Raw genomic sequence first — 13,900 nt, forward strand, 5'->3', positions numbered from 1 at the left:
ACCCAAAGCCATCTGCCAAAGGCGATTGTGTCCAAGCACTGAAACCATTTCATGTGAAAACTCATTTTCGGGCTCCTAATTATTTTTCATTATAGTGGCAGTGTGAAATAGATTGGAATTGGACAGTAATTGCCAGGTCTGAGCAGTGCGGACCATTGCAATGTATCAGTTTAGATGAAGTGTGACAAGGATACATCTAGATACTATATAACTTCCATTAAGCAACTTTCCTGTCCCTGATCATGTAACACTTCATAGAATGTGGTCAGCACAAGGTCATAATAATGGCTTTCTGACTGACTTCAAGTATTTTGTACAAGCACAAGCTGTTAACCCTCTCTGTTAGTATTGCTCTAAAAATGTCCAGTTATTACAGTTGTCAGGGATATTTACAGTATTTCTTCAAAAGGGAGGGGAACTTCAGAAGGTTCCAAAGTTTTAAAATTTCACATAGAACTAATATATATATATATTAGAGTTTCATGAAATTAAAATGTTCTGAAGTGGAAAACAAACTACACAGAATGAGAGAAAGAGAAAGGAAGAGAGAGAAAGAAGCATTTCTATAAAATATGAAGTGGTATGGTTATTTATGTCCTGAAAAAAAGAAAATAGAAATTATCTTAGGTTCAAGCTTGTTCTTTATGAGAGGGCTCCTTTAGCAATATCCTTTAAGCTTATATTTCACTCTTGTACCCACTTATCCCCCAAGTCTTAGGAAAGACTCTCACAGGCTTTGGTAGGCCTTGGCTCAGGTATTAAATCTCCTTTGCTTTCAGACTATAGTGTTTCACCATGGAGAGAAGAAAGAATGGATAGTGAAACACTATAGTCTGAAAGCAAAGGAGATTTAATACCTGAGCCAAGGCCTACCAAAGCCTGTGAGAGTCTTTCCTAAGACTTGGGGGATAAGTGGGTACAAGAGTGAAATATAAGCTTAAAGGATATTGCTAAAGGAGCCCTCTCATAAAGAACAAGCTTGAACCTAAGATAATTTCTATTTTCTTTTTTTCAGGACATAAATAACCATACCACTTCATATTTTATAGAAATGCTTCTTTCTCTCTCTTCCTTTCTCTTTCTCTCATTCTGTGTAGTTTGTTTTCCACTTCAGAACATTTTAATTTCATGAAACTCTAATATATATATATATTAGTTCTATGTGAAATTTTAAAACTTTGGAACTGTTTCCCCTACTCTCCCTTACCTATCCAGATTAAATTCCCTTCCCTGTCTTCTCTAGATTCCCTTTCCCTTTTCCTTTCATACCACTAGAATGTTAATACTGTTCCTGCAGAAGATAGCTACTTATCTCTATTATGCTCCCTTGGTAATGTCACTTATGTGGGAAAACATGCTTTCTCATACATTTAGGCCCACATTTTCAAAAGCTGCCTCTAGTTTGGGGTACCCTCCTACTTGTCTCAAGAAAGGCAATGGACACAATAAAAAATGTTGGTCTTAATACCCTACAGTAAGTATGCTTGCTTTTACTACCTCAGTATAACTGTGGCATCAGAGGCATTGAGAAAAACATTATATATGTTTTCTTCATAGGATTCAGATTTTTTTTTAAACACTATCCTCTGATTCCATGATAGAAATGCATCACATGAAGCTCCTTTCCAAAAGGTGAGGCTTAAGCACTTCTTGTTAGTTCTTAGATGGCCTGATCCTGAATACACTGAAAATCTGTGTCTCAGTATTTCTGTAATATGAAGGGGAAGCTATACTGTATTAGCAGTTTAGATATTTCACAGAGGTATAACATGTCCTAAAAATACACTCTTACTGTTAGAGTAGGTGTTCTTTTAGCTTGAAGCTCTGCTTTTCAGCACTTAAAAACATATACAGACTGCCATTGCAAATGCAAGCTGATTAAAAATTATTGATTTTACCTTTTCTGAATAGTGATAATCTTCTCAAATTCCAGTAATCAAGATACATCACTCTCCCACCATCAATACCATTCACAAGAGAGACTTTGGCAAAATAAAATAAAATAAGAAATACAATTCATGAAGTAATCTATCATCAATGAATCTGAAAATTGGAAATACTTAAAAATGCTCTGGAAAGCTTGTGAATTCATAATAAGACCTACTAAAATTAGTAATTTAATTTTTTTCTTTTCTCAGGATAGTGCCAGTTAATTAACTATTGTTAGTGATTTCAGACAGTCATTTTGGTAGAAGCTGAATTTAAACAATAATAATACTTGATTGGATTAATAGTAAAATGGAACTGTAAATTTAGTACTACTATAAGTAATTAGAAATATTTTGCAGAGACAAGTCACAATGATTATATCTATTATGAAGGAAAAAATACATTGCCTGTACAAACAAATGGCAGTTTATAGAAGTGACCTTTTATCTAATAGACATTTTCATGCCCCACGTTAATTATCACTACAAAAGGTTTTTTTCTCTCCTGCTGGTAATAGCTCACCTTACCTGATCTCTCTCATTACAGTGTGTATGGTAACACCCATTCTTTCATGTTCTCTGTGTATATAAAATCTCCCCACTGTATTTTCCACTGCATGCATCCGATGAAGTGAGCTGTAGCTCACGAAAGCTTATGCTCAAATAAATTTGTTCGTCTCTAAGGTGCAACAAGTACTCTTTTTCTATTTTCATAACTGTTCATTATTTTGTAGAAATTGTGTCCTGAATATATAAAATTAAGTTAGATCCATTAAAGTAAGCTCAAACATATTCAGACAGTAAACACCATTACTAAAGAACATATTCTCTCTCACACACACAAACGCACACCCAGGAAAATGCAATCACCTTTAATTTATGGAGTACCTCAGCTTTAATTTTTTTGTGTGTGTACTTTCTCCTACAGTTAGAATAAGTCATCCTTAATGACAGTTTAAAAATGTATGAATGAATGTTTTGACATTCTTGTCATTTACTTGTAGTCCCCATTGCAAATTAAAAACTTGTATTATGTTGGATTCTGAGAATATTGCAAATTAGGTATTCTATTCATTAGAAAAGGAACCCCAGGCTTCTGTACTATGAAAATCTCATGATGTCCATACTCAGATTGCTAGTTCAGTACAAATTACAAGTATTCCCATTCTTTTCTGCTCCCTTACCATGTTACTCAGTAAACCTGATGATTTTTCAGAGAAATAAATTCCGAGAATCATATACTGGCCCCACTGAAGTCAATGGCCAAACTTCAGTTGACCTCAGATTTCCCCACAGGTGCATATTAGCATTTATCATAATGGAACAGATCAATGGCCCACCAAGTGTTTGACAAACACCCAAACCTAGATTCCTTAGAGGAAAATGTAACCCCAACCTGCCTCCATTAATGCACCACTACTATGATATAAGAAGGGGGATTCCTTCCTTACTCCATCTAGCATTCAGGCTGTTCCTTGAACCATGATGATCAATTGCCCTTGAATGTTTATTCTCACTCCAATAACTGACTCATATATTACTCATTCCTCATGCTTTTAGAGTCTTATTGGTCTATATTTAAAGGGGAGGATTACACATTGGTGTCTTTGTAGGACCACAAGCCATTACCTCCTAGAGATCATAAGGTGTCTGTGCAATAGGTGTGTATTGCATTGAGACCGCTTAAGAAAGTGAATGCAATGTTTCTTATTCAGTGCTAGCAGAAAAGAAGCCTAAAGCTAATTCTTCTTGTTCCTTCCTTATTTTTAATATCATATTGTGGAGTGTGCGTTTTAACTTAACATTTAGTATAACTGATGTTTCACTTACAGTATATTAATGCTGACTGGCACTATTCAGATATCTGTCTAAGATATGTTTATTTCCCTTCATGTATTTCAAACTTAGTAGCCATCATGTGACTCATGCCTAACCCACAAAATGCCATATCTTTGTTGGATTGATTATTGAGCAGCATATTTGATTTTAATACAGTCTTCTGTTTAATTAGCCTCATTAAAAGGGACATTTTGAGAGCAGCTGGGAGGGGAACAATAATTAGGACCATTTATTTATGCAGTTCATTGAAAACCTGTTCTTGCTTCCTTATTTATTCTCAAAGTACATTAATCATTAAATGTGATTACTAAATAGCTCCTGACTACTAGTCTAGATGTTTATGTCTCAAAGATGAAACATATCTTTATATGATGATGCACATCCCATTCTGCAACCCCCTGTATGCAGAAATCCCATTGAACTCACTGGGAGTTCAAGGCATTGAAGGCTTTTAGTACTGGACTTTGTTACTCACTATAATGCTTCATATTTCTCTCCCACCTGTCATTCAAGGATCTAAATAAAAGCAATATTTTTGGCAGTGCTCATATTCAAAGGTGCATGCTATAAGCAGTACACTTAACATGAGTTAGCAGTAGGTAACCAAAGTACTCTTCTTATGCCATGCTTTATTTTAAATCAGGAGCATGACCACCTCTTCCTCACCACACCTCCATTTTCCATGACTGCACCCACTTTTCCATCAGTTCACCAGCTTTGTGCAGCCCAGTGACACCTGAGGAATGCATGTCTCCACATCTGCTGTGAACACAAAGTGTTGCATATTTGCTGTGTTTTACATTACTGTGCTTTCTGTGTGATGTAACACACTCTTTTTCTCTATGCAGTGCCTTGAAATGAATGGGAAAATCAAGCCCCTGGAGTCTAAAGAGGAGGATACAAAAAGATGAGTGAGAAGGAATAATGAAGATCAGGTTCACTGGCCTTGTACTGCATAATAGCTGTCAAAATGAAATAGAAGGTATCAGAGTGATCATATAAAAGGAGATAAGCCCCAGCCAAAGTCCCTATATATCAGTGTCAATGCAATATCTGCAGTGAAAGTGCAAAAGTCAAGTAATGAGAATTTCCCAAGAATGCACTGATCCTTGCAATATGGTGAAAGAATAACCCCTGTAATTTATGTAAACTATCATCTCCTTACTCACCTGACCTCAGAACAGCTGTGTAGCTATCTGTATTCAGACCCAATCATAGAACTGCTATTAATAGTGGAGGAGAAATACAATTTCATCAAGTTTTCTTATAAAACAGGGTGATTGACTCTCACCACCCTGTACAGAAGGGCAGGCTCTTCTATCTGTGTATCTAAGCTTCTTCTATTGTCCCCATCACAATGGTTTATGAGCACTTCAAAATCTTTACTTTATCCTCATAGCACTCCTGTGATGTAGGGATTTATAGTACACTCTGTTTTACAGATTGGAACCTGAGGCACAGGGGGACTAAGGGCCAGATTTTTAAGGTATTTAGATACCTAAAGATGCAGAGAGGCATCTAGTTGGATTTTCAAAAGTGCCTAGGTGCCTAACTGCCATAAGCACCTTTGAAAACTTGAATAAACACTTATCTGCCTTTAAAAATCTGGTCCTACACTACTTGGGGTGAGGAATGTAAGTCTGTGGCCTGATCCTGAAATGCTTGCTTATGGGAATAGACCTTTTAAACCTGTAAGAATTAAATTAGCCCTGGTCTACACTAGGACTTTTGGTCGAATTTAGCAGCGTTAAATCGATGTAAACCTGCACCTGTCCACACGATGAAGCCCTTTATTTCAACTTAAAGGGCTCTTAAAATCGATTTCCTTACTCCACCCCTGACAAGTGGATTAGCGCTTAAATCGGCCTTGCCAGGTCGAATTTGGGGTACTGTGGACACAATTTGACGGTATTGGCCTCTGGGAGCTATCCCAGAGTGCTCCATTGTGACTGCTCTGGACAGCACTCTCAACTCGAATGCACGATTGTCTGCCGTTGCTCTGATGCAGGGAGGAGCGACTGACGACATGGCTTACAGGGTTGGCTTACAGGGAGTTAAAATCAACAAAGGGGGTGGCTTTACATCAAAGAGTATTTCAGGCAGGGCTTCACGGAGGGTTCCAATAAGAAATGGTGCACCTAAGTTATTGTTCTTATTGGAACAAGCAGGTTGGTCTGGCCTCTGATTGATACATGACTAGATTTACCTCGCTGCACCTTCTCTGTGAGTGACTGCAGTGTGACCTAGAGGAATGAGGCCCCTAGACGGTGGGTGAGGGGGGGGTTGCAAATGAGTACAAAACAAATCTGGTCTATTTCTTGTTTTGATACACTCCATCTACCTTTTACATCTCTGGCTGGCAGCAGACGGTGCAGAAGGATTGCATGCCATCCACATCTCATGGCTGCTCGGCAGAAGATGGTACAATAGGACTGCTAGCCATCCTCATCTCTTGCCTGCCCGGCAGAAGATGGTGCAAGAGGACTGCTAGCAATCCGTATCGCCTGCCTGCTCACCATAAGATGGTTCAATAGGACTGACTGCAGGACTAAAGAGAATGACCTGATCAAGTCACTCCAAATTTAGTCCCTGTGCCCATGTCTGCCCAGGCGCTCCTGATCGACCTCACAGAGGAGCACCTCGGACATGACGATGACGGCTACCAGTCCTACTGTACCGTCTGCTTACATAAGGCAATGGGTTGCTGCTGCTGTGTAGCAATGCAGTACCACGTCTGCCAGCACCCAGGAGACATACAGTGACGGTGAGCTGAGCGGGCTCCATGCTTGCCATGGTATGACGTCTGCACGGGTAACCCAGGAAAAAAGGCGCAAAACGATTGTCTGCCCTTTCTTTCATGGAGGGAGGGAGGGAAGGGGGGGCCTGACGACATGTACCCAGAACCACCCGCGACAATGTTTTAGCCCCATCAGGCATTGGGATCTCAACCCAGAATTCCAGTGGGCAGCGGAGACTGAAGGAACTGTGGGATAACTACCCACAGTGCAACACTCCGGAAGTCGACGCTTGCCTCGGTACTGTGGAAGCACTCCACCGAGTTAATGCACTTAATGCACTTAGAGCATTTTCTGTGGGGACACACACACTCGAATATATAAAACCGATTTCTAAAAAAATTTGACCTAATTTCATAGTGTAGACGTACCCTTACTCTCATGAGCACAGACTGCAAGATCAGACCCTGTATTTGTTAAGGTTTTCACTGATAAGTATCAATTTTGTAAACTTCCCCACATCACTTCACATTGTGTCGCAATCAGACTTGGAGGGACCAGTTATTATCGTTAATGTTACATGAGATCTGTGTGTAAATTTCAAAGAGCGGTAATTCCTTTATTTAATGGGCGCTAAACAAAATAATTGTAAATCAACTTATGGTACACATGCATTGTGCCCTGAATATACAGTAAATCAGTACTAAAGTTATTGGTTGTATAGCAGAACCTTGTTTACTGTTAATGATCCAGTAGTCAATAAAGATAAGTTGCCTCTTTACTGTACATTTGTTAAAAATCCCAATTCCATTGCTGCAAATAACAATTTTATATTTTCCATTTCTGAATTTCTCCAATCTGCTTCCTATCAGTTATATGCCCTTTGTGCTTTCAGTTAAAATTTCTCCTTGGAATTGGGAGAAAGGAAAGTGCTGTTGAACACCCCCCTCCCACCCCCAAGAGAAGTTTTGTCTGAACTTCAAGGGAAATATTTCAACTGGAGCCATAAGCAGTGATGCAAGGCTGACAGCAACAGGCTTGTATATAAAGTAATTTATATTGGTGAGGTTGTAATTAAAGAGAAAGCAATATTAAGGATGTAACAGTTAAAACATTGGGATGTATACTAGATTAAGAAGTAAAATTAACCTCTCACATACTGGTAAGGATCCTGGTTGTTCCTAAATTACTTTAGTTCCTAAAAACCCTGACTGACACCAGAAAAATTCTTGTAAAATTCCAAGTGTACTAGGTGCTTTATCATTACAACAGTAAAACTTAGAGGAAAATTTAGCCCAAAGGCTTCAGTAAAACAGAAGAGAAGCCACAGAGCACAGAGTAAAGGTGAGGATGGAGTGGTCCACAAAATGGGGGTATGTAGAATGGTGCCATACAGAACCTCAAAATTGAAGAGGGCCATGAACTCACGGTAAAAATTAGGCAAGAAATCAGTGGAAGTATGCAAACAGGTAAAGTGATATGATCAGAGCAGCATGCAAAGAAGATGATTTTAGCTTGCCATGTGTTTTATGGGTTGGAGTGTTTGGAGGTGGGGAGGACAAAGTAGAGGAGGATGCAGTAGTGCATACAGGAGGTAATGAGAACATGGACCAGACTTTTAGTAATGGTTATGGAGGTGAAGGGTGGATTTTGGAGATACTGGATGTATTGGAGAAGTAGAAGTGACAAGACAGGATGAAAGCTGACTGAAAAGAGAGAAAGCTGTTGGCCTACAATCCTAGTGGATGGAGGGGGGAAGCAGTAAACATGAGATATTTTGATATTAGTAAGGCTTTAGATACACAATATTTTCCTAAGCAAACTAGGGAAACGTGGTCTAGATTAAATTACTATAAGGTGGGGTGCACAACTGGTTGAAAAACCATATTCAAAGAGAGGTTTCAGAGTAGCAGCCGTGTTAGTCTGTATTCGCAAAAAGAAAAGGAGGAGTACTTGTGGCACCTTAAAGACTAACAAATTTATTTGAGCATAAGCTTTTGTGAGCTACAGCTCACTTCATCGGATACATTTACATCTGATGAAGTGAGCTGTAGCTCACGAAAGCTTATGCTCAAATAAATTGGTTAGTCTCTAAGGTGCCACAAGTACTCCTTTTCTTTTTGCATATTCAAAGAGTGGTTATCATTGGTTCGCTGTCAACATGGGAGAGTTTGTCCAGTGGGGTTTGACAGGGGTCAGTCCAGAACAAGAATATCCATACTGGGTTAGACCAGTGGTCCATCTAGCCCAGTATCCTGTTATTCAACAGCAGCCAATACCAGATGCTTCAGAGGAGTGAACAAAAGAGGTCAATTTTTCAAGTTCTCCATGCACTGTTATCCAAACCCAGCTTCTAGCAGTCAGAAATTTAAGGACACCCAGAGCATGGGGTGTCTTAAACCCTCTACCTATTAATTTCTTCACGTAACCCCTGGTTCTTGTGTTATCTGAAGGGGTAAATAACACTTTTCTATTCACATTCTCCGCACCATCCTCTCCTCAGTCATCTCTTTTCTAAGATGACCAGTTCCACTCTTGTTAATCTCTCCTCATATGGAAGCTGTTCTATACCCATAATAATTTTTATTGTCCTTCTCTGTACCGTTTCTAATTCTAATATATCTTCTTTGAGATTGGGTTACCAGAACTACATGCAGTATTCAAGGTGTGAGCGTATCATGGATTTATAGTGACCTTATGATATTTGCTGTCTTATTATCTATCCCTTTCCTAATGGTTCCTAACATTTTGTTGGATTTTTTGACTACCACTGTACTTTTAGCAGTTGTTTTCAGAAAACAATCCACAATGATTCTAAGATCTCTTTTTAGAGTGATAACAGCTAATTTAGATCCAATCATTTTGTATGGATAATTTGGATTATGTTTTCCACTGTGCATTACTTTTCATTTATCAACATTGAATTTCATCTGCCATTATGTTGCCCAGTCATCCAGTTTTTTGAGATCCCTTTGTAATTCTTCACAATTAACTATCTTGAGCGATTTTGTATCATCTGAAAACTTTGCCAACTCACTGTTTTCCCCTTTTACCAGATCATTTATGAATATGTTGAACAGCACTAGTCCCAGTACGGATCCTTGAGGGATCCCAATATGTAGGTCTCTGTACTGTGAAAATTGACCGTTTATTCCTATCCTTTGTGTCCTATCTTTTAACCAGTTACTAATTCATGAGAGGACCTTCTCTGTTATCCCATGGCTCCTTACTTTGCTTAAGAGCCTTTGGTGAGGGACCTTGCCCAAGGCTTTCTGAAACTCCAAGTTCACTATAGCCATTGGATCATCCTTGTCCACACATTTGTCAAAAACCTCAAAGAATTCTAATAAATTGGTGAGGCATTATTTCTCTTTACAAAAGCCATGTTGACTCTTCCTAACATATTGTGTTAATCTATGTGTCTGATAATTCTGTTCTATACTATATTTTCAACCAATTTAGTATGGAATTTAGGCTTACTGGCCTGTAATATCCAGGATCATCTATGGATCCTTTAAAATAAAATCAGCATAGTATTAGCTATTTTCCAGTCATCTGGTACAGAGATTGATTTAAGCAATAGGATACATATCACAGACTCTCTCCTCAGGCTCTACGCTACCAGCACTCCTAGCTATCTTTGAGACACAACTGACTTCCTGACAAAACTACAATCCATTGGTGATCTTCCAGAAAACACCATCCTGGCCACTATGGATGTAGAAGCCCTCTACACCAACATTCCACACAAAGATGGACTACAAGCCATCAGGAACATTATCCCCGATAATGTCACGGCTAACCTGGTGGCTGAACTTTTTGACTTTGTCCTCACCCACAACTATTTCACATTTGGGGAAAATGTATACCTTCAAGTATACCCGCATGGCCCCACAGTATGCCAACACTTTTATGGCTGACTTAGAACAACGCTTCCTTAGCTCTCATCCCCTAATGCCCCTACTCTACTTGCACTAGACTGATGACATCTTCATCATCTGGACCCATGGAAAAGAAGCCCTGGAGGAATTCCACCATGATTTCAACAATTTCCATCCCATCGTCAACCTCAGCCTGGACCAGTCCACACAAGAGATCCACTTCCTGGACACTACAGTGCTAATAAACGATGGTCACATAAACACCACCCTATACCGGAAACTTACTGACCGCTATACTTACCTACATGCCTCCAGCTTTCATCACATCAACATCACACAATCCATTGTCTACAGCAAAGCTCTAAGATACAACCGTATTTGCTCCAATCCCTCAGACAGAGACAAACACCTACAGGATTTCTATCAAGAGTTCTTAAAACTACAGTACTCACCTACTGAAGTGAAGAAACAGATTGACAGAGCCAGAAGAATACCCAAAAGTCACCTACTCCAGGACAGGCCCAACAATGAAAGTAACAGAACGCCACTAGCCATCACCTTCACCCCCAACTAAAACCGCTCCAGCGCATCAAGGATCTACAACCTATCCTGAAAGACGATCCCTCACTCTTACAGAACTTGGGAGACAGGCCTGTTCTTGCTTACAGACAGATCCCGAACCTGAAGCAAATACTCACCAGCAACCACACACCACACAACAACAAAACCACTAACCCAAGAACCTATCCTTGCAACAAAGCCCATTGCCAACTCTGTCCACATATCTATTTAAGGGACACCATCATAGGACCTAATCACATCAGCCACACCATAAGAGGCTTCTTCATCTGCACGTCTACCAATGTGATATATGCCATCATGTGCCAGCAATGCCCCTCTGCCATGTACATTGGCCAAACTGGACAGTCTCTATTCAAAAGAATAAATGGACACAAATCAGACGTTAAGAACTATAACATTCAAAAACCAGTCAGAGAACACTTGAACTTCCCTGGTCACTCAATTACAGACTTAAAAGTCACAATTCTTCAACAAAAAAATATTCAAAAACAGATTCCAATGAGAAACTGCAGAACTGGAATTAATTTGCAAACTGGACACCATTGAATTAAGCTTGAATAAAGACTGGGAGTGGATGGGTCATTGCACAAAGTAAAAACTATTTCCCCATGAAAATATCCCCCCTACTGTTACTCACACCTTCTTGTCAACTGTTTGAAATGGGCCACCCTGATTATCACTACAAAAGATTTTTTTTTCTGCTGCTGATAATAGCCCACCTTAATTGATTAGTCTTGTGAGAGTTGGTATGGCAACACCCATTTTTTCATGTTCTCTGTATATATATATATATATATATATATATATATATATATATATATATATATATATATATATATATATCTATCTTCTTACTGTATTTTCCACTACATGCATCTGATGAAGTGGGCTTTAGCCCCCGAAAGCTTATGTCCAAATAAATATGTTAGTCTCTAAGGTGCCACAAGTACTCCTCGTTCATATCACAGTAAGTAGTTCTGCAATTTCCTATTTGAGTTCCTTCAGAACTCTTGAGTGAATACCAACTGGCCCTGGTAACTTATTACTGTTTAATGTATCAGTTTGTTCCAAAATCTCTACTGACACCTCAGTGTCAGCCAGTTCCTCAGATTTGTGACATAAATAGAATGGCTCAAGTGTGGGAATCTCCCACACATCTTCTGCAGTTAAGACCAATGCAAAGAATTCATTTGGTTTCTTCTCAATGGCTTTATCTTCCTTGAATGCTCCTTTAGCATCCTGATCATCCAGTGGCCCCATCAATTGTCTGGCAGGCTTCCTGCTTCTGATATACTTAAAAATCTAATATTTTTGTGTGTGCGCCTTTTGCTAGTTGCTCTTCAAATTATTTTTTGGCCTACCTAATTATACTTGACTTGACAGAGTTTATGCTCTTTTCTATTTGACTTCCAATATTTAAAAGATGTCTTTTTGTCTCTAACTCCCTCTTTTAGTCTGTTTAGCCATGGTTGTGGGGTTTGGGATCTCTTACTATTTAGTTTGGGCCTCTGTTATGGTGTTTTTAAAAACTTTCCATGCAGCTTGCAAGCATATCAGTCTTTTGACTGTTCCTTTTAATTTCACTTAACTAGTCTCCTCATTTTTGTGTAGTTGCCCCTTTTGAAGCTGAATGCTATTATGGTCAGTTTCTCTGATATTTCCCCCCCCAAAAGGATGTTAAATTTAATTGCATCATGATCACTGTTACCAAGCATTTCAGCAATATTCACCCTTTGGACAAGGGCCTGTGTGCCATTTAGGATTAAATCAAGAATTGCCTCTCCTTTTGTGTGCTCCAGAACTAGCTGCTTCAAGAAACAGTCATTAATAGTGTCTAGAAATTTTTATCTCTTCATCCCTTCCTGAGGTGACTTGTTCCCAGTCAATAGGCAAACAGTGGAAATCTCCCATTATTATTTGTGGTTTCTGTTTTTGTAACCTCTTTAATCTGTGTGAGGTGCTGTACAAACACAGAACAATAAAATGGCCCTTGCGTCAAAGAATTTATAATCTAAGGCCTGGTCTACACTACAAACTTATGTCTGTATAACTATGATGTTATAACTATGGGTTTTCCACACCCTGAGCAACACAGTTATACTGACTTAACTCCTTGTGTAGACAGTGCTTTGTTGGGGGCTTCTCCTGTCAACATAGCTACCACCTCTTGGGGAGGTGGAGTATCTACGCCAAAGGGGGAGGAGCTCTCCCGTTGGAAGAAGTGGCGAAGCTGCAGCGCTGTGAGTGCAGGCAAACCCTAAATAAAATATAAGAGATAGTGAAGACAGACAGATGGGGTTGTAGGAAGAAACCATGAGACAACACTGGCCAGCTTGATAGGCAGTGGTCTTAGCTAACAAGAGGGACATTTTATGTAGTGGATTTTTTTTTTACAAGTCTACCCATAAAAGCTGAGCAAACAGCATGGAAGCTGTTCAATTACAATGATTATTTAACACAACCTCATAAGCACTCCTGCAATCTGCATAGTGAAGTCAAAAGTTCAGTCTTAAATATTTGCCACTCATTTTATTACATACAACCACATTACAACATAACTATTATTAAAATAATACATCCATAGTTGTGAAATTGTCTTCTGAGAGTATGTAAAGTATGAATTAATGATAGAAACTATGGTTATTATTAGTTCAATACTAGAGTGAACCGATAATTTCAAATAATCTGTCATTACACATCCTTGGAATAATTTCTGCAGTTTGGGTTGTGGTGGGATTGCGGAGTTTCAGAAGTCCTTATTAAGCAGTGCCAACTGATGTATTATCACACATGTTGTAAACAGATTGTATTTCCATTTTCAAATACTACATTATTACAAGAGTTATACTAGCAAGCTGAATAATTAACATCCATACTTCATGTTTATTACTTGCTTGCATAAATTTTAATTAGGAAGCTGTTTTAATTATTCAAG

The sequence above is a fragment of the Lepidochelys kempii genome, chromosome 3, assembly GCF_965140265.1.
Source record: "Lepidochelys kempii isolate rLepKem1 chromosome 3, rLepKem1.hap2, whole genome shotgun sequence".
In the NCBI taxonomy this organism is placed as follows: Eukaryota; Metazoa; Chordata; order Testudines; family Cheloniidae; genus Lepidochelys; species Lepidochelys kempii.